The following is a 26,095-nucleotide window of genomic DNA, read 5'->3' on the forward strand; positions in this document are numbered from 1 at the left end:
GTCGACATAATGAATAACATTTTGACCGGTGACATAATATACCAAACCCATCTGTGGTGTCACCATCATCAATAAATGAATTAAACCAGGGCTCCAACAGTATGGCCCCTGACATCTGCCTATGTGACAGATCTACCTGAATTATTATATGAATACATCCTTACTGTGCTAAGCCTATGATCATGGGAGTGTACACAGAGTCACGTCCTATTCTGAGGTGAGTGTATGCAGACATCAGTCTGATTTCAATGGGATCTCTTGCACCAAGCTGTTTCCCATGACTGCTGATCTGCTGCTGTGCTTTCAGGGTGCCTCTTCTCCTGCGAGACACACCGTCAGACTTAGACCCTGCTCCCTGATGGTGGCCTAGAAAAGACATATTTGCATCCTGAGCCGACTGTGCGCTTAACTAACAACTAGCCAACGGTGTCACTACCTTCCAGCATCTGACACTTACCTCTGACTTATCCGCAGGTTGTTTTGCTGCTAGAAGTTCTCTCTGTCCCGTGGCATGCTGCTTTGTCCTGTTCCGTCAGCTCCTCTAGTAAGTCAGGCCTCTGCTTCCACAGGCTCTTGCAGACATTGCCGAGTGCTCCTGGAGAGTGTACATGGAAAGTGTTACATTTGGCTTCCAGTTGCGATTTTGCAGCTTGTCCAGACATCCCATTCTCAGCTAGCCCCAGGGCAAACACAGAGACACTGACACAAGCACACACAAAGAAAAAGGTAAACTGGAAACACTTACATGCACTACGTACAGACACGCATGCTCTCGCGTTTGTCACTTACAGATATAATCACACACTTGCAATTGGAACAGTCGCTGATAATAATAAAGGTTAGCTTAAAATGACTTTAAAAAGAAGGGTTTTTTTTAATGGATAATACAGAACTGCCTGAAGTTGCAACACAAGAGACAACGGTTTATCAGACTTTTTGGCAGTATATACTTATAGACAATGGGCCTTATTCAGAGATGGACATAGCCGCTGCGTTCGGATGCAGCGGCTGTGCCCATCGGGTCTGCGCACGGGCACTGGCCATAATACGCGTGCGTGACCCTTCACCATGAGGTCGCATTCCAGAAGGATGCGGCCTGCAAGGTGATTGACAGCAGCGACCGTCGTGAGACCATTGGGGGGGCATCGAAGCTGCGTTTCGCGGGCCTGTTTTTAGGGCAGCTGCATGATGCTCCGAGAACAAAAAATGGCGCCAGGGCTGCCATCAGGGGGGTGCTGGGGGCCCAGCGGTCCCGGGCCCAGCCTCTCTAACAGAGAAGGGAGGGCCCGGGCTGCTTATACCGCCATCTGCCCGCTGCTGCCGTCTCCGCCCACCGCCATACACAGTGCTGTATTGAAAATGTGCCTTCCAAAATGGCCACCTCCTCCGAGGAGACAGTTATTAAAGATACTAGAGGAAGCGCCTCTAGTATCTTTAATAACTGTCTCCTCTGAGGCGGCAGATATTTTAGGAGGGATGTTTTCTGTAGTTTTAATTTGAAGAAGTCAGGTGCGAACTGGGGTGGGAGGGAAATCCCCTGATAATGAACAGAACCCCTGACAATGAGCAGGTACTATTATAATTACTGTGTGGGGCATAATGTGGTGACAGGGGCATATTTATTTTAATTTTTTTCGGGGAAGGGGGGGGGGCGACGACAATTTCTGATGATAGCCTGGCCAGCATAGTCAGGCTGCGCAGATAGGGGTCAACCACAAATCAATGCATTGCGGGGCAGCGTTACACACACGCTCAGCAGCATTGCCCTGTGCTGGGCGGCCCCCAGCATGTGAGTAGATGGATGCAGATCTTGCTGCGGAACCTAGATATGCATCCATCTCTGAATAACCCCCAGTATGCGTATTGAGATCTTAGGGAGAATTACAGCAATAGTTTTCTCTCTCCTGGTAATGAATCCGCTCTCTAACCCCTAAGAACTGTGGGCAGCCCGAGCTCAGTCAGGAGCTTTGAAGTCCTTGAGACAATTATCTCTGTCGCTGCTTGTTACCAAAGACTGTTGTGTCTGGGGAAGTTACAAAGCAAACGCTGCAGAGAAGGGTGTGATAGCAGCCGTCTTTTCAGACAATGGGGCTTCTTTACCTGTCACTATAATGGTGTTCTCTCTTCAGACGACTGTGTGCAGCCGTGTACTTGCCTCCTGCAGCTTCTACTGAACACTTTGCTTTACTGAAAAAATCAGCCGCATGTTTCCATTACTGAAAGACGAGGCTGAAGTTAGCTTCTTATTCGGCCAGCTTCTTATTCACTTCTTATTCAAGCTCTAGCTTCTTATTCACTTCTTATTCGAACTCCAGCTTCTTATTCAGATCATTCAGTTTTGCAAGGGTTAATGAGTCTTGGGTCACAAATTTGACCCCTGAAATCAACAGAGGGTGGTCACTTGCATGTGACCCACTTGTAGTATGCCTGGCCCAACGCTGTTTTGGGCATGAAATACACTGGTAAAGTGGGCACAAACACCATATTTTACCATTTTGAATAAGTAGCTGTAGTTTTGCAAGGGTTAACTAGTCTTGGGCCACAAATTTGACACCTGAAATCAACAGAGGGTGGTCACTTACATATCACCCACTTGTATTTTGCCTTGCCCAACACTGTTTTGGGCATGAAATACACTGGTAAAGTGGGCACACACACCATATTTTACCAGTTTGAATAAGTAGCTGTAGTTTTGCAAGGGTTAACTAGTCTTGGGCCACAAATTTGACACCTGAAATCAGGAGCCTGCAATACAGGCTCTGCGCAAAGTAGTCTCTACGGGCCTAGGGGGTAATTCAGACTGCATCACTGCAGCGGCAGCGATCGCAGTCTGAATTACTTTGTGGAGTGCGCCCTGCGCGTGTGCACTCCGGGAGCCCAGTGAGATTCTATCAGCATCTCAGGGCTTCGATCACCTCTGCCTGATTGACAGGCAGAGGCGGTCACGTGGTGGGAAGGGGCATGCCACCGGCTTTAGAATCACGGTCCAGACAACAGAGGCCTGTCTGGACCGTTGGGGGGTGGCCAGAGGCAGCTGCGTGGTGTTACACACAGCCTCTGCGACCCGGGATGTGGCGAGTAGCGGACTGCCAGCGTGCAGGAGCTTCGTTTGCAGGGAGCTACTCATCAGGTACAAAATCATCGCCACCGTGCAATAGTTTGTACCTGTGCCAGGGGGGGGAAGGGGGGGGGCTAGGACCAGTCATGCGGGACGGACTAGCCCTGTGCTGGGCATCCACCCGCATGTCAGAGTAAATGATCGTAGATGTGCTACATTTAGCACATCTGCGATTAGATCTTGTTTGGGGACTGTTTCCTCAGACATTCAGTGAATGATGCTGCCCTGTGGCAAATTCGCGCATGAACCTACGCAGTGGCAGAACAACACCATGGTGGGCCCAGGTGCAACAAAATGCGTTGCCCCAGCCCCCCCAAGATCCAAAACATGTGTGTCAAAAAATAGGGCATGGTCTCATTGAAAAGGGGTGTGGGCACACAATAGTACCACCAATTCAAATTATGCCACACAGTAGTGCAACCTTATTACATTACACCGATTTACATTACATTACACTGAACAGTAGTACTCCTTATATACGTTACGCTACACAGTAGTGCTCCTGAAACACGTTATGCCACACAGTACTGCTTCTTATACGCATTACGCCACGTAGTAGAGCTCCTTCTACACGTTACGCTACACAGTAGTTCTCCTTATACACATTACAACACACAGTAGTGCCTCTTATACATGTTACGCCACACAGTAGTATCTTAATATACGTTATACCACACAGTAGTGCTCCTGATACACGTTACTTCACCCAGTACTGCTCCTTATACATGTTACGCAACACAGTAGAGCTCCTTATACATGTTACAACACACAGTAATGGTCCTTATACACTTTACGCCACACAATAGTGCTCCTTATACACGTTACGCCACACAGTGGTGCTTCTTATAGACGTTACACCACACAGTAATACCCCTTATACAGGTTACGCCACACAGTAGAGCTCCTTATACACATTACGCCACACAGTAGAGCTCCTTTTACACATAACGCCAATATAGTAGGCACTACGGTAAAGTTTTAGGGTTAGGTTGCTGGGGGGGGGTGAGGCACTGGGGTGGTGGCTAGGGTTAGGCTGTGGGGAGGGGAAAAGGTTAAGGTTAGCTACTAGGGAAAGGTTTAGGGATTAGGGATAATGGGGAAAATACTCACCAGAACACTGCTGAGACATCGCCAATGCAATGTGATCCAGAAAAAGGCACTGCTGTCACCGGTATAAAGTACGAAACTGCTATATCACAAGGGACTGTTTGTTGACAGTTCTTCATGTCGACATAATGAATATCAATATGATAACTGTCGGCCAATTGTATCCAACTCCAACAAAAACTCAGGAGACTTCTCACTGTATAAAGATGGGACACTTCATTTGTACAAGGATACACAAGGCCCATGGAGACAGATGCCCACACTATGCATCATGCAGCCAGCAGCAGCACATGCACCCTGGGTGACAATACATGACTTTGTGCCTGGCTGCCTTAGTGGGGTCACTCTATGCTGTGCTGTATGTTATATGTCAATGCACAGTCACCATTACTATTTGCAGAGAGACCAGCTTACTGTAACAACCCCGCCCACCACCTCCCAATCTCCGCCCCCTCAATGTAGGCTCCGCCTCATCGAGGTCCGCGATTCTGAGTTTGCAGGATGAAATGTACAATTAGAAAAATGTATAATAAAATTAAAATAAATAAACACACAGCTGCCTGACCGCCTTACAAGGAATGCTGCTGCACTACCTCAGATACTCTACAGTTTAGCCGCATGGTCACGTGATGCTCCGGCTCCGGTAGCAAAAAGAAACAGCTGGGCTGCCCGTGAATGAGAGGGGAAGATGGCCCCATCTCCTTCTCCAGACTCCTCCACTGCATCCACCTCCCCCTCTGCCCAGACTGCAGCTCTGCACACCAGCTCAGCCTCATTCTGTTAAGGGGAACCGGCGGCTTGCAGCGCGCCGGCAGGTGGCATGTAATGAGTCAGTCTGACTCATTGTAGTGCCTCCGGCTGTGGGCCCCTTCATGGTGGAGGGGCCCTGGTGCATTGCACCGGTTGCACCGCTGCAAGTTCCACCCCTGAACCTGCGATAATAGCCCACCAGACCAAAGAATGTCCTGAGTTGCAACATACATTTTAGCTTAGGCCATGTGAAGATTGCTTCCACCTTGCTGGGTTGAGGTTTAACTTACCCTTGGCATACAATATACCCCAGATACTTTGCCTCCACAGTTATGATGGCACACTTCTCCAGGTTAGCTGTCAACCCTTGTGCCTGTAGAGACTGTAACACTGCATCCACCTTTGGAAGGTGCGAGTTTATACTGGAACAAACCCACTGTGGTAGAGAAGGCTGTTGTTGCTTTGGCAGCTTCCATCAGAGGAATTTGCCAGTCAGAGGCGTAGCTAGGGTTTTTGGAGCCCAGGGCAAGATCAATAATGGCGCCCCCCCCCCCCCCCCCCCACACACACACACAAACTAAAAAAAAAAAAACACAAAAGGAAAGTATGTGCAGACGCCACCGGTGTCACTGTATATAAAGATGTCAGGGTGTGTATGTATAGATGTAGGTGCAATGGTTGAGGTTGAATTTTTGAAGGTGGAATGAGAGTGTAGATAGCAATTATGCGCGCGCTGAAGGCGCGCGCGCTCTGGAACAGGGGCGTGGTCACTCAAAAGGGGTGTGTCCTTCAGTGTAGTAGGACCCCTTATACTATCTAGTACTGGTGCCCCTTTCACATTATAGCACACGGTATGAGCCAAAATTCACATTACCCCACATGGTATGAGCCGAAATTCACATTATAGCACACGGTATGAGCCGAAATTCACATTACAGCACACGGTATGAGCCGAAATTCACATTACAGCACACGGTATGAGCCGAAATTCACATTACAGCACACGGTATGAGCCGAAATTCACATTACAGCACACGGTATGAGCCGAAATTCACATTACAGCACACGGTATGAGCCGAAATTCACATTACCCCACACGGTATGAGCCGAAATTCACATTACCCCACACGGTATGAGACGAAATTCACATTACCCCACACGGTATGAGCCGTAATTCACATTATAGCACACGGCATGAGCCAAAATTCATGTTACAGCACATGGTATGAGCCAAAATTCTCATTATAGAGTGAGGGGATCCTACCCCCTTAATTAACTAATCCTGCGGGGCACTGTGGTGAGGGAAGCCTACCCCCCTTAATAGACTAATTGCAGAGTTTAGCAGCGGAAGGGCTGCAGCGGTTTCTCACCCCAAGCTGCAGCGCTTCTGCCACCTCCGACACTCCACATCTTCGGCGCCACCCGGGATGCAGAGCACCGCACCGGGGATGCACCCTTTTCAGTGTGGTGTGCTGCGCTCCGAAGGGGTTCTTCTCTCCTGCTGCAGGATCCCTATGTGCGCCGTCCTCCCCGCTGTTACTGCCACGGTAAGCATTAGTATCGTTTACCGCAGAGGCCATTTACTGAGGCATATGTGTTAAACCTCGGGAACTGAGATGCCCTTCTCACCATACAGCTGTGTGGCCGAGCCGGGCAGGGGAACAGCCAGCAGCATGCCAGATATCAGCAGCCGAGGGTGCGGGCTGTACATACTTGAGGCAGCTGGATATTCAACAGTGCTGAAAGCCTCCGGAGCCCGCACCCCCGGAGCTGCAGTACACCGGCAGAGGACACCCATCCCCCGAACCCTGCATAGCCCAAAGCTGGAGATCGACAGCATGTTGAACGCGGAAGTAGAAGCCGCTTATTGCCGGTCAACATGCTGCTGATCTCCGGCTTTGGGCTCCGCACGTGCCTTACAGTCCGCACCCTCGGCTGCTGATATCCGGCATGCTGCCCCTGCTGCTGACTTTCCACCTGCCCGGCTCTCCCACCCAGCTGGATGGTGAGTGAGAAGGGCATCTCAGTGCCCGTGGTTTAATACATATCCCTCTTCGGTAAATGGCCATTAGTACATCCCGCCCACACACACAGACTGCCCGACCCACTTACACACACACACGCTGTAGACTACACACACACACACACAGACTGGCCACTCCCAAACCCCACACACACCCACTTAGACTACACACGCATTCTCATACTTTCTCCTCCCCCACACACACTGGACTGCAAAAATTTACACACACTCACACTGTCCCACACACACACACACACACACACACACACACACACAATTAACACACACTCACACTGTCCAACATACACACACACACTGTCCCACTCTCCAGTGGCGTGCAGTGAGGTTAGTGGCTGGAGAGGCACTACAGCCATAATGTCCGCCGAATCCTGCCGATGACCCCTACCGCCACCGAGCCAATGCCCATTACTGCCTCTGAGCCAATGCCCGCTGCCACCACCAATGGCTTACAAACTCGCCCACCATCAACTGACCCAGCCCTCTGCCACTAATTTGTATCTCAGTCCGATGCCGCCAATGCCCGCTGCCTGCCTGCTCATCATACTTGTGATATATTGTACATTTTTATTGAAAAAAATAATAATTAGTGTTTGGGAATGGGAAGGGAGTGAGAGGAGGACATGAATGCTATTTTGTTGTCCAGGGCTTCCATTACCTTAATGGAGAAGGGTCTGAATGGGTTAAAAAAAAATAAAAAAAATGCGTGAGGTCCCCCCTCCTAAGTGTAACCAGCCTCGGGCTCTTTGAGCCGGTCCTGGTTGTTTAAATACTGGGAAAAAATTGGACAGGGGTTCCCCGTATTTAGACAACCAGCATCGGGCTCTTAGTCCGGTCCTGGTTCCAAAAATACGGGGGACAAAAGATGTAGGGGTCCCCCCATATTTTTAAAACCAGCACCGGGCTCCACTAGCCAGGAACATAATGCCACAGCCGGGGGACACATTTATGTAGGTCCCTGCGGCCGTGGCATTACCCCCCCAACTAGTCACCACTGGCCGGGGTTCCCTGGAGGAGTGGGGACCCCTTAAATCAAGAGGTCACCCCCCTTCCAGGCACCCAAGGGCCAGGGGTGAAGCCCGAGGCTGTCCCCCCCATCTGTGGGCTGTGGATGGGAGGCTGATAGCCATGTAAGTAAAAAAAGAATATTGTTTTTTGTTGTGGAACTACAAGGCCCAGAAAGCCTCCCCCGCTTGCTGGTACTTGGAGAACCTCAAGTACCAACATGCAGGGAAATAACGGGCCCGCCGGTACCTGTAGTTCTACAACAGAAAAAATACCCAAATAAAAACACAACTCACACACCGTGACAGTAAAAATTTATTAAAGCACACTGACACACTCACACATACTTACCTATATCCCACGCCGGTCACGTCCACTTGTCCAGTAGAATCCAATAGGGGTAGCTGTAAAAATGAGAGACACATTACTTACCTACATCCCACGCCGATCACGTCCACTTGTCCAGTAGAATCCAATAGGGCAGTGTTTCTCAAACTCGATCCTCAGGACCCCACACAGTGCATGTTTTGCAGGTAACCCAGCTGGTGCACAGGTGTATTAATTACTCACTGACACGTTTTAAAAGTTCCACAGGTGGAAATAATTATTTCACTTGTGATTCTGTGAGGAGACCTGCAAAACATGCACTGTGTGGGGTCCTGAGGACCGAGTTTGAGAACCTGTGCAATAGGGGAATCTGTAAAAATGAGAGACAGATTACTTACCTAAATGCCACGCCGGTCACGTCCACTTGTCCAGTAGAATCCAATAGGGGTACCTGTAAAAATGAGAGACAGATTACTTACCTACATCCCACGCTGGTCACGTCCACTTGTCCAGTAGAATCCAATAGGGGTACCTTTAAAAATGAGAGACAGATTACTTACCTACATCCCACGCCGGTCACGTCCACTTGTCCAGTAGAATCCAATAGGGGTACCTGTAAAAATGAGAGACAGATTACTTACCTACATCCCACGCCGGTCACGTCCACTTGTCCAGTAGAATCCAATAGGGGTACCTGTAAAAATGAGAGACAGATTACTTACCTACATCCCACGCTGGTCACGTCCACTTGTCCAGTAGAATCCAATAGGGGTACCTGTAAAAATGAGAGACAGATTACTTACCTACATCCCACGCCGGTCACGTCCACTTGTCCAGTAGAATCCAATAGGGGTACCTGTAAAAATGAGAGACAGATTACTTACCTACATCCCACGCCGGTCACGTCCACTTGTCCAGTAGAATCCAGTAGGGGAATCTGTAAAAATGAGAGACAGATTACTTACCTACATCCCACGCCGGTCACGTCCACTTGTCCAGTAGAATCCAGTAGGGGAATCTGTAAAAATAAGAGACAGATTACTTACCTACATCCCACGCCGGTCACGTCCACTTGTCCAGTAGAATCCAATAGGGGTACATGTAAAAATGAGAGACAGATTACTTACCTACATCCCACGCTGGTCACGTCCACTTTTCCAGTAGAATCCAATAGAGGTACCTGTAAAAATGAGAGACAGATTACTTACCTACATCCCACGCCTGTCACGTCCACTTGTCCAGTAGAATTCAATAGGGGTACCTGTAAAAATGAGAGACAGATTACTTACCTACATCCCACGCCGGTCACGTCCACTTGTCCAGTAGAATCCAGTAGGGGAATCTGTAAAAATGAGAGACAGATTACTTACCTACATCCCACGCCGGTCACGTCCACTTGTCCAGTAGAATCCAATAGGGGTACCTGTAAAAATGAGAGACAGATTACTTACCTACATCCCACGCTGGTCATGTCCACTTGTCCAGTAGAATCCAATAGGGGTACCTTTAAAAATGAGAGACAGATTACTTACCTACATCCCACGCCGGTCACGTCCACTTGTCCAGTAGAATCCAATAGGGGTACCTGTAAAAATGAGAGACAGATTACTTACCTACATCCCACGCCGGTCACGTCCACTTGTCCAGTAGAATCCAGTAGGGGAATATGTAAAAATTAGAGACAGATTACTTACCTACATCCCACGCCGGTCACGTCCACTTGTCCAGTAGAATCTAGTAGGGGAATCTGTAAAAATAAGAGACAGATTACTTACCTACATCCCACGCCGGTCACGTCCACTTGTCCAGTAGAATCCAGTAGGGGAATATGTAAAAATTAGAGACAGATTACTTACCTACATCCCACGCCGGTCACGTCCACTTGTCCAGTAGAATCCAATAGGGGTACCTGTAAAAATAAGAGACAGATTACTTACCTACATCCCACGCCGGTCACGTCCACTTGTCCAGTAGAATCCAGTAGGGGAATCTGTAAAAATGAGAGACAGATTATTTACCTACATCCCACGCCGGTCACGTCCACTTGTCCAGTAGAATCCAATAGGGGTACATGTAAAAATGAGAGACAGATTACTTACCTACATCCCACGCCGGTCACGTCCACTTGTCCAGTAGAATCCAATAGGGGTACCTGTAAAAATGAGAGACAGATTACTTACCTACATCCCACGCCGGTCACGTTCACTTGTCCAGTAGAATCCAATAGGGGTACATGTAAAAATGAGAGACAGATTACTTACCTACATCCCACGCCGGTCACGTCCACTTGTCCAGTAGAATCCAATAGGGGTACCTGTAAAAATGAGAGACAGATTACTTACCTACATCCCACGCCAGTCACGTCCACTTGTCCAGTAGAATCCAATAGGGGTACATGTATAAATGAAAATGATACTTACAAACTTCAATCCACAGGAGGAGAGAGAGAGAGAGAGAGAGAGAGAGAGAGAGAGAGGGGGGGGGGGGAGGAGGGGGGGGGGGAGAGAGAGACTAACCTGCTGCTGCTGCTGCTGGGGAGACCGGCACACACTGCAGGGCCACGACGGGAGGACGGAGCCGGCGGAGGAGGGGGAGAGCCGCACACCGCCACTCCTGTCAGCGGCAGCGGAGGAGGACGGGGCGCACACTGCAGACGCCAATAACCGCCGGGACAATTAACACACACACACAATTAACACACACGCACACTGTCCCACACACACACACACACACACACACACACACACAATTAACACACATGCACACTGTCACACACACACACACACACACACACGCACGCACACTGTCCCACACACACAAATAACACACACGCACACTGTCCCACACACACACAATTAACACACTCACACTGTCCCACACACACACACACACACACACACACACAATTAACACACTCACACAATTAACACACATCACACTGTCCCACACACACACACACACACACACACACACACACACAGACACACAATTAACACACCCACACAATTAACACACATTCACACTGTCCCACACACACAATTAACACACTCACACTGTCACACACTCACACATTTAACACACACTCACACACAATTAACACACACACACTGTCCCGCACCCCCCTCTCCCGACAGAAAAAATATATAAACATAATTGTAAAGCCCGCTCACCTGTTTAGGCCGCGCATGCGCACCTCCGAGGTCACGGTCGCGCGCACCTCCGAGGTCGCGGTCGCGCGCACGCGCGATCGCGTACTGTACAATGTGCAGGGAGGAGGGGGGGTGAGGGGAGGCTCCTGGCTGCCGCTGCCTGTCCAGTGTGACAGGCACAGCAGCCGGGGAGACAGGGAGAGCGCTGCAGGTAGCGCCGGCGGAATCCCTGTCGCATGGGGTGAGCGGGCCGTGCCGGTGGCGCCCCCTCTGTTGGGGCTTCCACGGCGCCCAGGGCACGTGCCCTTCTCGCCCCGTGCTAGATACGCCTCTGTTGCCAGTACCCCTTCAGTTAATCTAGCGTAGTTAGATACTGGCTTATTGCTAAGTTTTGTACTAGTTCATCAACCCGGGGCATAGGATAGGAATCAAACTGAGGAACTTTAGTTAACTTTCTGAAGTCATTACAGAATCTCAAAGCTCCAAAAGGCTTGGGCTCTAAAAAAAATGGGATTATTCCATTCACTGTTTGACTACTCTATGACCCCCAAGCGCCGCATCACTTCCAGTTCCCATTTTACTGCTGCCTGTTGGGCCTCAGATGTACAATATGGCCTTTGTTTTATCACACACAACCCCCCCCCCCCCCATCCCCCGGGTGGAGTAACATTGTCATGCTGTATGATTTGAGTTTTCCCCAGGAGGGCAGAGAACACAACCTGGTACTGTGCTACTAAGTTTACCACTTCTTGTTTCTGGCTAGGACTCAAAGTTACAGTACTTCAGTAGGCACCTGACATTCTGGGGTTTTCATGGCCACTAAAGAGGGATGACTGGCACTTTCCAAGGCTTCAACAAATTCACATGGTAGACTTTTACCTCTTTCCTTCTACCTTCCTGCCGTACCTAGACACAAGTATCAGTACCTTGTTGCCCCTATTGAGAGTCCGGTTGACAGCAGTAACGCCATGACTGCGTTTTTGATCCTGTTGAGCTCTTACCATATGCTTGGTCAGAAGTGGCGCAATTTGCCTTAGACAGCCATACAATTGGGACACAAACTGAACGATGTTAGGCTCTTGGGACGGGATCAGTACTAAATCCGCTGGACGGGATCCCGGCGGTTGAAATACTGACGCCGGAATTTCAACCACACAATCCCGACAGGGGTGGCGAGCAGAACGCAGCACCTTGCGGGCTCGCTTCGCTCGCCACGCTGCAGGCACGGTGCCTTGCTACGCTCGGCACACTTTCATATTCTCCCTCTATGGGTGTCATGGACACCCACGGAGGCAGAATATGTCGGGATTGTGCCGGTCGGGGTTCCGGCTTTGGTATTTCGACCGCCGGGATTCCGTCCGGCGGGATCTTGACCGCATCCCCTTGGGACAATTGCTGCTCCCACCCATCTTTTAATAGATCTAGTATCCCTCTGCATTGTCTACCATAGAGGAGTTTGAAGGGTCTAAACCCCATACAGTCTCTATATAAAGTCTCTATATAAATAAAGGATAATAATAATAATAATAATGTGCACCGGAAATTTTTCGGGTTTTGTGTTTTGGTTTTGGATTCGGTTCCGCGGCCGTGTTTTGGATTCGGACGCGTTTTGGCAAAACCTCCCTGAAATTTTTTTGTCGGATGCGGGTGTGTTTTGGATTCGGGTGTTTTTTTTTACAAAAAACCCTCAAAAAAAGCTTAAATCATAGAATTTGGGGGTCATTTTGATCCCATAGTATTATTAACCTCAATAACCATAATTTACACTCATTTTAAGTCTATTCTGAACACCTCACAATATTATTTTTAGTCCTAAAATTTGCACCGAGGTCGCTGGATGGCTAAGCTAAGCGACACAAGTGGCCGACACAAACACCTGGCCCATCTAGGAGTGGCACTGCAGTGTCAGGCAGGATGGCACTTCAAAAAAATAGTCCCCAAACAGCACATGATGCAACGAAAAAAGAGGCGCATCAAGGTCGCTGTGTGACTAAGCTAAGCGACACAAGTGGCCGACACAAACACCTGGCCCATCTAGGAGTGGCACTGCAGTGTCAGACAGGATGGCACTTCAAAAAAATAGTCCCCAAACAGCACATGATGCAAAGAAAAAAAGAGGCGCACCAAGGTCGCTGTGTGACTAAGCTAAGCGACACAAGTGGCCGACACAAACACCTGGCCCATCTAGGAGTGGCACTGCAGTGTCAGACAGGATGGCACTTAAAAAAATAGTCCCCAAACAGCACATGATGCAAAGAAAAATGAAAGAAAAAAGAGGTGCAAGATGGAATTGTCCTTGGACCCTCCCACCCACCCTTATGTTGTATAAACAGGACATGCACACTTTAACGAACCCATCATTTCAGCGACAGGGTCTGCCACACGACTGTGACTGAAATGACTGGTTGGTTTGGGCCCCCACCAAAAAAGAAGCAATCAATCTCTCCTTGCACAAACTGGCTCTACAGAGGCAAGATGTCCACCTCATCATCATCCTCCGATTCCTCACCCCTTTCACTGTGTACATCCCCCTCCTCACAGATTATTACTTCGTCCCCACTGGAATCCACCATCTCAGATCCCTGTGTACTTTCTGGAGGCAATTGCTGGTGAATGTCTCCACGGACGAATTGATTATAATTAATTTTGATGAACATCATCTTCTCCACATTTTCTGGAAGTAACCTCGTACGCCGATTGCTGACAAGGTGAGCGGCTGCACTAAACACTCCTTCGAAGTACACACTGGAGGGAGGGCAACTTAGGTAGAATAAAGCCAGTTTGTGCAAGGGCCTCCAAATTGCCTCTTTTTCCTGCCAGTATACGTACGGACTGTCTGACGTGCCTACTTGGATGCGGTCACTCATATAATCCTCCACCATTCTTTCAATGGTGACAGAATCATATGCAGTGACAGTAGACGACATGTCAGTAATCGTTGGCAGGTCCTTCAGTCCGGACCAGATGTCAGCACTCGCTCCAGACTGCTCTGCATCACCGCCAGCGGGTGGGCTCGGAATTCTTAGCCTTTTCCTCGCACCCCAAGTTGCGGGAGAATGTGAAGGAGGAGCTGTTGACGGGTCACGTTCCGCTTGACTTGACAATTTTCTCACCAGCAGGTCTTTGAACCTCTGCAGACTTGTGTCTGCTGGAAAGAGAGACGCAACGTAGGTTTTAAATCTAGGATCGAGCACGGTGGCCAAAATGTAGTGCTCTGATTTCAACAGATTGACCACCCGTGAATCCTGGTTAAGCGAATTAAGGGCTCCATCCACAAGTCCCACATGCCTAGCGGAATCGCTCTGTTTTAGCTCCTCCTTCAATGTCTCCAGCTTCTTCTGCAAAAGTCTGATGAGGGAAATGACCTGACTCAGGCTTGCAGTGTCTGAACTGACTTCACATGTGGCAAGTTCAAAGGGTTGCAGAACCTTGCACAACGTTGAAATCATTCTCCACTGCGCTTGAGTCAGGTGCATTCCCCCTCCTTTGCCTATATCGTGGGCAGATGTATAGGCTTGAATGGCCTTTTGCTGCTCCTCCATCCTCTGAAGCATATAGAGGGTTGAATTTCACCTCGTTACCACCTCTTGCTTCAGATGATGGCAGGGCAGGTTCAGGACTGTTTGCTGGTGCTCCAGTCTTCGGCACGCGGTGGCTGAATGCCGAAAGTGGCCCGCAATTCTTCGGGCCACCGACAGCATCTCTTGCACGCCCCTGTCGTTTTTTAAATAATTCTGAACCACCAAATTCAATGTATGTGCAAAACATGGGACGTGCTGGAATTTTCCCAGATGTAATGCACGCACAATATTGGTGGCGTTGTCCGATGTCACAAATCCCCAGGAGAGTCCAATTGGGGTAAGCCATTCTGCGATGATGTTCCTCAGTTTCCGTAAGAGGTTGTCAGCTGTGTGCCTCTTATGGAAAGCGGTGATACAAAGCGTAGCCTGCCTAGGAACGAGTTGGCGTTTGCGAGATGCTGCTACTGGTGCCGCCGCTGCTGTTCTTGCTGCGGGAGGCAATACATCTACCCAGTGGGCTGTCACAGTCATATAGTCCTGAGTCTGCCCTGCTCCACTTGTCCACTTGTCCACATGTCCGTGGTTAAGTGGACATTGGTACAACTGCATTTTTTAGGACACTGGTGACTCTTTTTCTGACGTCTGTGTACATTTTCGGTATCACCTGCCTAGAGAAATGGAACCTACATGGTATTTGGTACCGGGGACACAGTACCTCAATCAAGTCTCTAGTTGCCTGTGAATTAACGGTGGATACCGGACACACGTTTCTCACCACCCAGGCTGACAAGACCTGAGTTATCCGCTTTGCAGCAGGATGACTGCTGTGATATTTCATCTTCCTCGCAAAGGACTGTTGGACAGTCAATTGCTTACTGGAAGTAGTACAAGTGGTCTTCCGACTTCCCCTCTGGGATGACGATCGACTCCCAGCAGCAACAACAGCAGCGCCAGCAGCAGTAGGCGTTACACTCAAGGATGCATCGGAGGAATCCCAGGCAGGAGAGGACTCGTCAGACTTGACAGTGACATGGCCTGCAGGACTATTGGCTTTCCTGTGTAAGGTGGAAATTGACACTGAGGGAGTTGGTGGTGTGGTTTGCAGGAGCTTGGTTACAAGAGGAAGGGATTTAGTGGTCAGTGGACTGCTTCCGCTGTCATCCAAAGTTTTTAAACTTGTCACTGACTTCTGATGAATACGGTCCAGGTGACGTATAAGGGAGGATGTTCCTAGGTGGTTAACGTCCTTACCCCTACTTATTACAGCTTGACAAAGGCAACACACGGCTTGACACCTGTTGTCCGCATTTGTGTTGAAATAATTCCACACCGAAGAGGTGAATTTTTTTTGTATTTTGACCAGGCATGTCAATGGCCATATTTGTCCCACGGACAACAGGTGTCTCCCCGGGTGCCTGACTTAAACAAACCACCTCACCATCAGAATCCTCCTTGTCAATTTCCTCCCCAGCGCCAGCAACACCCATATCCTCATCCTGGTGTACTTCAACAGTGACGTCTTCAATTTGACTATCAGGAACTGGACTGCGGGTGCTCCTTCCAGCACTTGCAGGGGGCGTGCAAATGGTGGAAGGCACAAGCTCTTCCCGTCCAGTGTTGGGAAGGTCAGGCATCGCAACCGACACAATTGGACTCTCCTTGGGGATTTGTGATTTAGATGAACGCACAGTTCTTTGCTGTGCTTTTGCCAGCTTGAGTCTTTTTTCATTTTTCTAACGAGAGGATGAGTGCTTCCATCCTCATGTGAATCTGAACCACTAGCCATGAACATAGGCCAGAGCCTCAGCCGTTCCTTGCCACTCCGTGTCGTAAATGGCATATTGGCAAGTTTACGCTTCTCATCAGACGCTTTCAATTTTGATTTTTGGGTAATTTTACTGAACTTTTGTTTTTTGGATTTTACATGCTCTCTACTATGACATTGGGCATCGGCCTTGGCAGACGACGTTGATGGCATTTCATCGTCTCGGCCATGACTAGTGGCAGCAGCTTCAGCACGAGTTGGAAGTGGATCTTGATCTTTCCCTATTTTAACCTCCACATTTTTGTTCTCCATTTTTTAATGTGTGGAATTATATGCCAGTATCAATAGCAATGGCCTACTACTATATATACTGCGCACAACTGAAATGCACCACAGGTATGGATGGATAGTATACTTGACGACACAGAGGTAGGTAGAGCAGTGGCCTTCCGTACCGTACTGCTATATATACTGGTGGTCACTGTCAGCAAACTGCAAAACTAAAATGCACCACAGGTATAGAATCTAGATGGATAGTATACTTGACGACACAGAGGTAGGTAGAGCACTGGCCTTCCGTACCGTACTACTATATATACTGGTGGTCACTGTCAGCAAAACTCTGCACTGTACTCCTCCTATATAATACTGCTGCTCACCAGTCCCCACAATAAAGCAGTGTGAGCTCAGATATATGCAGCACACTGAGCACAGATATGGAGCGTTTTTCAGACAGAGAACGGATAAAACTGGTGGTCACTGATCAGCAAAACTCTGCACTGTACTCCTCCTATATAATACAGCTGCTCCCCAGTCCCCACAATTAAGCAATAAGCACAAATATTTGCAGCAACATTAATAAACGGAGAGGACGCCAGCCACGTCCTCTCCCTAACATTTCCAATGCACGAGTGAAAATGGCGGCGACGCGCGGCTCCTTATATAGAATACGAATCTCGCGAGAATCCGACCGCGGGATGATGACGTTCGGGCGCGCTCGGGTTAACCGAGCCATACGGGAGAATCCGAGTATGCCTCGGACCCGTGTAAAATGGGTGAAGTTCGGGGGGGTGGTGGTTTCCGAGGAACCGAACCCGCTCATCAATAATAATAATAATAATAAAAGAGGCTTGGGGTACCTCTCAAACTGCCAACATTAGCTAAGGTAAGAGTAGGTCCTAATCTCGCTTCTCCTGTGAGACTGCCCTTTTCATCATCTGCATAAGGGTTCTGTTAAAGCATTCAACCAAGCCATCTGTCTGCGGGTGGTAAACCGAAATGGTAATTCTATCCACCTTTAACAGGCGACACAGGTATTTCATTAATTTAGACACAAAAGGGGTACCTTAGTCGGTCAGGACCTCAATTGGTATTCCTAGATGGGTATATAGCATCAAGAACTCCCGGACAATAGTGCTAGATTTCATGTTACATAGTGGTATGGCCTCCGGGTACCCGGTGGAGTAGTCCACCGTCACCAATATATACTGATGCCCATGATCCGATTTTTCTACTGGCCCTATCAGATCTATAAAAATTGGCTCAATAGGTATGGAAATTATAGTCAGGAAAACTAAGGTCACCCTAAATTCTGTATGGGGTGCATTCTTTTGGTACACTGGGCATTCCTGACAATATTTTTTTACTGCAGCATGAATGCCTGGCCAGGAGAACCATAGCTGGATATGCTGGAGAGTTTTCCTCTCCCCTAAATGGCCACCCCATAAATGCATGTGAGCCGCCCTCAATACCAGCTGCTCGTGTTTTCGGGGAATCAGCAACTGGTCTACCCTTTTACCTTGCAAATAAGTTACAAAGTAAAACAAATTGTTTTTCACATAAAGTAAGGTACACCTTCAGGTGGTAAAGCAGAGTTTACCTTACCATTTACCACTACCACATTTTAAAAAGTATTGGACAAGTTGCCATCGTTATGTTGATCTCGCCTAAAGTCCTGCAAAGACACTCTTTCGCAAATGGGGGACTAATGTGTCTCAATCTCACTGGCTAGAGAGGGCTTTACAGTCATACAACCTTGGCTTCCAGTAGATCTTGGCCTCTGCGACAGCTTAACCTCTGTCTATCTGCCAATGTCATGCCAGGTAACAAACTCCTGCAACACTGGGAAGTCCTGGCCCAGGATTAGTGGATAAGAAGGTTTGGAAGCTACTGTAACTACCATTTTTACTGGTCTTACTTTAATCACCACCGGCAGGTGCACTCATGGGCATTCTTCTATGTCACCAAGTATACATAGCATCTTTACCAGAAGCACAACCTGACCAGACCCGGGAAGAACCAGGTTAGCAGAGATGATAGACAATTCTTTGCCAGTATCAACCAAGGCCCAGATATCCCAGCCTTCAATCTGTACCATCAGATGAAACAGGGTAGTTTCAGCTTGGGAAATAATTCCAGGCGCCATACTGAATACAGGTTGTGCTGTTTTCCTTGAGCTGCAATCCACTAGCTCACCCTGCTTTAGGAAGTACCGCTGTGCATGACTGGGCTCTCTGCACTCAAAACATATGACTGGAGACGGGCTGTTTGGTTTAACAATGGGGATCTGGGTATTGGGCATAGGTACTGGCTGTAACCCTTGCTTGGCTTTATTAAAATTTCCCAGGGTCAGGTACCTCTTAATCACCACTGCTAGCTCCTCAATTGTCTGGGGGTCAGCCTGCAAAGGCCGAGTGTTTTACACCACGGTCTAATACCCGTATAGCCTGGTTTAGAGCCATCACTTCCACTACCCACTGAGAAGAGTTTTTATCTGTCTGTAACCAGGTTTTACTCAGTTTGGACAATTATGCCAGTTTAACCACTGGAGGCTCAGATGGGTTCAGCTGCAACTCATAATATTCTTGCGCTTTGCTGGGACCCGTCACCCCAATCCTGCTGAGTAAAGCTTCCTTCAAGCTAGGATAGGAGCTGACTTCAGACAACTTTAACTCAACATAGTCTCTTTAAGACTCCCCTGTGCGATAAGGAGGTAATCTAACACTTGATTTCTGGTATCAATTATGTCGCCCAAGACTAGTTAACCCTTGCAAAACTATAGCTACATATTCAAAATGGTAAATTATAATATGGTGGTTGTGCCCACTTTCCCAGCGTATTTCATTCAAGAATCAATGTTGGGCCAGGCAGAATACAAGTGGGTGATATGTAAGTGACCACATTCTGTTGATTGCAGGTCTCACAATTGTGTCCCAAGACTAGTTAACTCTTGCAAAACTACAGCTACTTATTAAAAATGGTAAAATATGGTGGGTGTGCCCACTTTGCCTGTGTATTTCATGCCCAAAACAGCGTTGGACCAAGCAAAATACAAGTGGGTCATATGTAAGTGACCACCTTTTGTTGATTTCAGTTGTCAAATTTGTGGCCCAAGACTAGTTAACCCTTGCAAAACTACAGCTACTTATTCAAAATGGTAAAATATGGTGTTTGTGCCCACTTTGCCAGTGTATTTCATGCCCAAAACAGCATTGGGCCAGGCAAAATACAAGTGGGTCACATGCATGTCACCACTCTCTGTTGATTTCAGGGGTCAAATTTGTGGCCCAAGACTAGTTAACCCTTGCAAAACTACAGCTACTTATGCAAAATGGTAAAATATGGTGTGTGCCCACTTTGCCAGTATATTTCATGCCCAAAACAGCATTGGGCCAAACAAAATACAAGTGGGTGATATGTAAGTGACTACTCTCTGTTGATTTCAGGTGTCAAATTTGTGGCCCAAGACTAGTTAACCCTTGCAAAACTGCAGCTACTTATTAAAAATGGCAAAATATGGTGTGTGTGCCCACTTTGCCAGTGTATTTCATGCCCAAAACAGCGTTGGGCCAAACAAAATACAAGTGGGTGATATGTAAGTGACCACCCTCTGTTGATTTCAGGTGTCAAATTTGTGGCCCAAGACTAGTAAACCCTTGCAAAACTACAGCTACTTATTCAAAATGGCAATTTATAAAATGGTGTTTGTGACCACTTTGCCAGTGTATTTCATGCCCAAAACAGCTTTGGGCCAAGACAAATACAAGTGGGTGATATGTAAGTGACCACCCTCTGTTGATTTCAGGTGTCAAATGTGTGGCCCAAGACTAGTTAACCCTTGCAAAACTACAGCTACTTATTCAAAATGGCAAAATATGGTGTGTGTGCCCACTTTGCCAGTGTATTTCATGCCCAAAACAGTGTTGGGCCAGGCAAAATACAAGTGGGTGATATGTAAGTGACCACCCTGTGTTGATTTCAGGTGTCAAATTTGTGGCCCAACACTAGTTAACCCTTGCAAAACTACAGCTACTTATGCAAAATGGTAAAATATGGTGTGTGTGCCCACTTTGCCAGTGTATTTCATGCCCAAAACAGCGTTGGGACAAACAAAATACAAGTGGGTGATATGTAAGTGACTACTCTCTGTTGATTTCAGGTGTCAAATTTGTGGCCCAAGACTAGTTAACCCTTGCAAAACTACAGCTACTTATTCAAAATGGCAAAATATGGTGTGTGCCCACTTTGCCAGTGTATTTCATGCCCAAAACAGCGTTGGGCCAAACAAAATACAAGTGGGTGATATGTAAGTGACCACCCTCTGTTGATTTCAGGTGTCAAATTTGTGGCCCAAGACTAGTTAACCCTTGCAAAACTACAGCTACTTATTCAAAATGGCAATTTATAAAATGGTGTTTGTGCCCACTTTGCCAGTGTATTTCATGCCCAAAACAGCTTTGGGCCAAGACAAATACAAGTGGGTGATATGTAAGTGACCACCCTCTGTTGATTTCAGGTGTCAAATTTGTGGCCCAAGACTAGTTAACCCTTGCAAAACTACAGCTACTTATTCAAAATGGTAAAATATGGTGTTTGTGCCCAGTTTGCCAGTGTATTTCATGCCCAAAACAGTGTTGGGCCAAACAAAATACAAGTGGGTGATATGTAAGTGACCACACTCTGTTGATTTCAGGTGTCAAATTTTTAGCCCAAGACTAGTTAACCCTTGCAAAACTACAGCTACTTATTCAAAATGGCAAAATATGGTGTGTGTGCCCACTTTGCCAGTGTATTTCATGCCCAAAACAGCGTTGGGCCAAGCAAAATACAAGTGGATGATATGTAAGTGACCACCCTCTGTTGATTTCAGGTGTCAAATTTGTGGCCCAAGACTAGTTAACCCTTGCAAAACTACAGCTACTTATTAAAAATGGCAAAATATGGTGTGTGTGCCCACTTTGCCAGTGTATTTCATGCCCAAAACAGTGTTGGGCCAAGCAAAATACAAGTGGGTGATATGTAAGTGACCACCCTCTATTGATTTCAGGTGTCAAATTTGTGGCCCAAGACTAGTTAACCCTTGCAAAACTGAAAAGTGAATAAGAAGTGAATAAGAAGCTGGCCGAATAAGAAGCTAACTTCAGCATCGTTACTGAAAGCAGGTAAGCAGCGCTGCGTCGTATCTCTGGCTAATAGTAATATGAGACACGAAACCCACAGAAGGAAGCTAGGCAGTAACAGCAACGTATTTATGGAAACATTAATCCAATTTTAAAGTGGAAATTATTAAGAGTGACTGAAATTGATATAGAAGCTAGACCCATTAAACTTGTTTATTAAAGTATTTTTGCAGTCATTATAGTTTTTATTAAATATAATTTTGAGGTTGCGGCAGCAGATGTAAGTGATATCTAATGCAGTTTCTCTGCTTTCTGATGCAAAAGTTGTCCCCATAGCTTTCTATGCTGGCTGCAAAAAAATTAGCAAATTTATCAAGTTCCGAAAGAGAGCTAACGCCCATTTTAAGCCAAAGATCCCTCCCAGGCAGCCTATTTATTCACACGCGTGACAGGTCTATTTCATACTTGCCTACTTTTGAAAAATGCATTTCAGGGATATTGTGAAAGTAACACCTATCAGCGCGGAGGTGTACTGCTGAGAGACGTGTCATAAACATGACTTACATCCAAATGTAAATGATCCCCAAAGTTAGTAAGATCTACTTGTTGAAGAAAATACACTGATATTTTTCAGGAATTGTTTGTGTATTGTGTTTTAGAAGGGCTTCCATATACTGTAAGTGGCCAAGAGAAACCTTATTTAAAATGCATGTAGCCATAGCGATCATTGTGCCTTATAACAATGCAGGGAAATGGCACAGATGAACTCATTTGAATGTATGTATCTCTGATTTAGTTTTTTACCCCAAGAATGTAATGTAAAATCAGGGAGATTGCTGGTCTATTCAGGGAGTGAGGGAGATTGCTACTATTTCAGGGAGTCTCCTGCAGAATGAGGGAGGGTAGGCAACTGTGGTCTATTTTGTAAGCCTTGGACGGAGATACAGTGCATGGAGATAAAGTACCAGCCAATCAGCTCTTAACTGTTATTTTTCAAACACAGCCTGTAACATGGCAGGTAGGAGCTGATTGGCTGGTAACTCCGTCCACTTTATCTCCACACAAGGCTTAGTATACAGACCCCACAGTTGTCACACATGTACCATACACAAGCAAGGTCCCAACCCGACAGTAAAGTCCATTGAAGGAGTGGTCACAGCTACTATGGAGTGGCCGGCCCCCAGCGTGCCGTAGTCACCCCCTCCCATCTTGAAATATCATTGACGGATGTTGGAAGGTACCACAGACCCGATCGCTGCTGTGCCAGGCGGACCCGCAGTGGGGAGGGGGGGGGCAGTTGGTAGGTTTCTGCACTCGCTGCTCTGCTTAGCAGAGCAGCGGTGAATAGACGCTGTGCGCATAGCGTCTATTTAGTGGAGACAGGAGAGGCGGCATGCCAGCGGCTCACAGAGCGCTGGGCATGCCCCCTTAGTGATGAAAACGGGTGCGTGGCTCGCGATCTCGCTACCTTCGCGATTGTGCAACCTTTTCGGGACCGCGCGGAAGAGGGCATTCATGGATGTCAACTGACCGTTTTCTGGAAGTGGTAGGAAAAACGCAGGCGTGTCCGTGCGTTTGGAGGGCGGGTGTCTAACGTCAATTCCTGCACCAAAAAGACTGAAGTGATCGCAAGAGCTGAGTAAGTCCAGACCTACTCTGAAACTGCACAAAAACATTTTGTAGGGCTCGGCTGCACAAGCATTCGCACACTTGGAAAGCGAAAATACAGTCCTCCGTGGGTGGCGACCATGCCTTTGCACGGCTGCTAAAAACAGCTAGCGAGCAATCAACTCGGAATGAAGGCCACTGTCAGTTGTAATGCTAATGGCAACGTGTTATAGGTTGTGACGCAAGAAGATATAGCCCCCTCTGCGGGATACAGAGCTGCTCAGGTGAAATGACCTGGCAAACCATGACATAACTGTAAGGGGTATGATGACACTGGAGGTGACTGCACAGAACTACTTGGTTAGTAGAGAGAAGATGTTACACTATAGTTACACTTGCTATGTGTTGTACATTACTGTGCTCAGATTTCAGTCTTGTGTGTAGTATTTGTTGTCAGTGTCACTGCAGAGCGACAGTTTATTACTCTAATTCTTCATTCAAAGCAACATTCCCAAAGTTGTGTCCTGGCATGCCGGTTTAGTATCTTCCCTTTCCTGTCTTAATAAATGTTTGTGATAGAGCATGGCGACAAAAGCAAACAACCTGACAAACATAAAATAAAATGCTGAAAATCACAAATAGAAGCCAGATACAGAAATCACTATGTCCAGTAAAAGTTGCAAGAAGGCTGGTATACAACTCAGGACATCAAAATCATCAGGTTGAACATCCCTTTAACCACTTGTCTGGCGTTGTTTCATCAGATGCGACCATACCAGGAAAGGCTTTACCTGACATGGTTCTCCGCCACTGGGGGCACAGAACATCAACTGCGTCTCTGCCCTCCCCCCAAGCGGTTAAAAAACGTCCAACTTTCAAAAAGGTGCAAAACCATAACGGAGTGTAAAATAATAGTGATTTATATGAAATTAGGATGACTCTGTGGGATTTAGTCTGTGCAGTTAGTTGGCCACGCTGTGTTAACGAAGATGAGTAAAACCAGCGTGTGGGGGCAATGTATCAAATCTTGGAGAGAGATAAAGTGGAGAAGATGACAAAAAAAAAACACATTCAACTTGTAACTTTATAGACTGCTAAATAAATGATACCTGGAAACTGATTAATTGGGATGGACGAGTCCACTTTTTCTGACATTTGATACAACTCCCCCATGTGCTAACAACATTTATACAGAATTCCTGAACGGGACACTGAAACACTCACCTGAGGACCAGACGTGGCATTCAAACTCTATAGGATTTATTCACACAAGCAGCTGTAGGATGATTCCTTAATCCCCGAAAAATGTTTCTGCATCCACAGAAGACAGGAATGGCTGGGGGGCGGTATCTCAACACGAGGTCACTTGGGACGTCCCGGCCAGCTCCTCCGTTACTGTGTGTTATGTTATAAATAGATATGACAAAGGAGCAGCACAGGCTGCTGTAACTTTCCGAGGAAAAACAGTGACCGTGGGGACGTAGCAATGAAACAAAGCTGTGTTCCCAATCTGTGATATTCTGGAGAAAAACATCACAGGACATGAAGACAGCAAACTGATGCAAGCTGTGTCAAGCAACAGGAAGGGCTGTGCAATCCTGGGCTCTGGTGCAAAAAATCTGCACCGCAAGGCAAATGGCTTATCACAAGGGTCGGGCGAAGCAGTGGCAAACGCAGGATTTGCATGGGGGGGTTTCCAGAACTGGGTGGAGCCAATCACGGGGGTGGGGACTGAGGTGACCCAGTATATGCTGGGTCCGTAAAACTAGTGTGTCTGTGTATATATATATATATTAGTGATGAGCGGATTCGGTTTTACTCGGTTTTACTCGGTTCTCAAAACCGAATCTTATTGGCTATCCAAAACCCCATGTAAAGAAGGCGGCACTCAGAGACTTGAAGGTGCAAAAGAATATTTAGTAAACAAGCTGCAGAGTTACATCAACGTTTCGGGGCGCGCAGCCCCTTCATCAGGATGATGAAGGGGCTGCGCGCCCCGAAACGTTGATGTAACTCTGCAGCTTGTTTACTAAATATTCTTTTGCACCTTCAAGTCTCTGAGTGCCGCCTTCTTTACATGGGATAGTGATGGAGGTGGAAACCTCATAGGATGGCACCTGAGCCAGAAAGCTCACGGAGGCCTTCCGAGTGACGGCTACTACAAGGGTATCTATCTATCTATCTATCTATCTATCTATCTATCTATCTATCTATCTATCTATCTATCTATCTATCTATCTATCTATATATAAAATACATATCTACACATATATATACCGTGTGTATATATATATATATATATATA

The 26,095-nt window shown here is 47.3% G+C and overlaps 1 protein-coding gene across 3 annotated transcripts in view; it reads right to left on the reverse strand.

Annotated features, from left to right (window-relative positions):
* LOC134945531 (complement C1q tumor necrosis factor-related protein 1-like) overlaps nucleotides 1–25,367 on the reverse strand; it is a 122,360-nt gene extending 96,993 nt beyond the window's left edge. The window contains exons 1-3 of one of the 3 annotated variants that reach the window (XM_063934877.1): nucleotides 25,015–25,367; nucleotides 458–595; nucleotides 165–366 (exon numbers count right to left, since the gene is read on the reverse strand). The gene's annotated coding sequence lies outside the window, so the exon portion shown is untranslated. The remainder of the gene's footprint in view (nucleotides 1–164; nucleotides 367–457; nucleotides 596–25,014) is intronic. The other 2 variants (XM_063934876.1, XM_063934878.1) reach the window with 2 other exon arrangements.
* Nucleotides 25,368–26,095: the final 728 nt, after the last annotated feature.

The sequence above is a fragment of the Pseudophryne corroboree genome, chromosome 7, assembly GCF_028390025.1.
Source record: "Pseudophryne corroboree isolate aPseCor3 chromosome 7, aPseCor3.hap2, whole genome shotgun sequence".
Classification (NCBI taxonomy): domain Eukaryota; kingdom Metazoa; phylum Chordata; class Amphibia; order Anura; family Myobatrachidae; genus Pseudophryne; species Pseudophryne corroboree.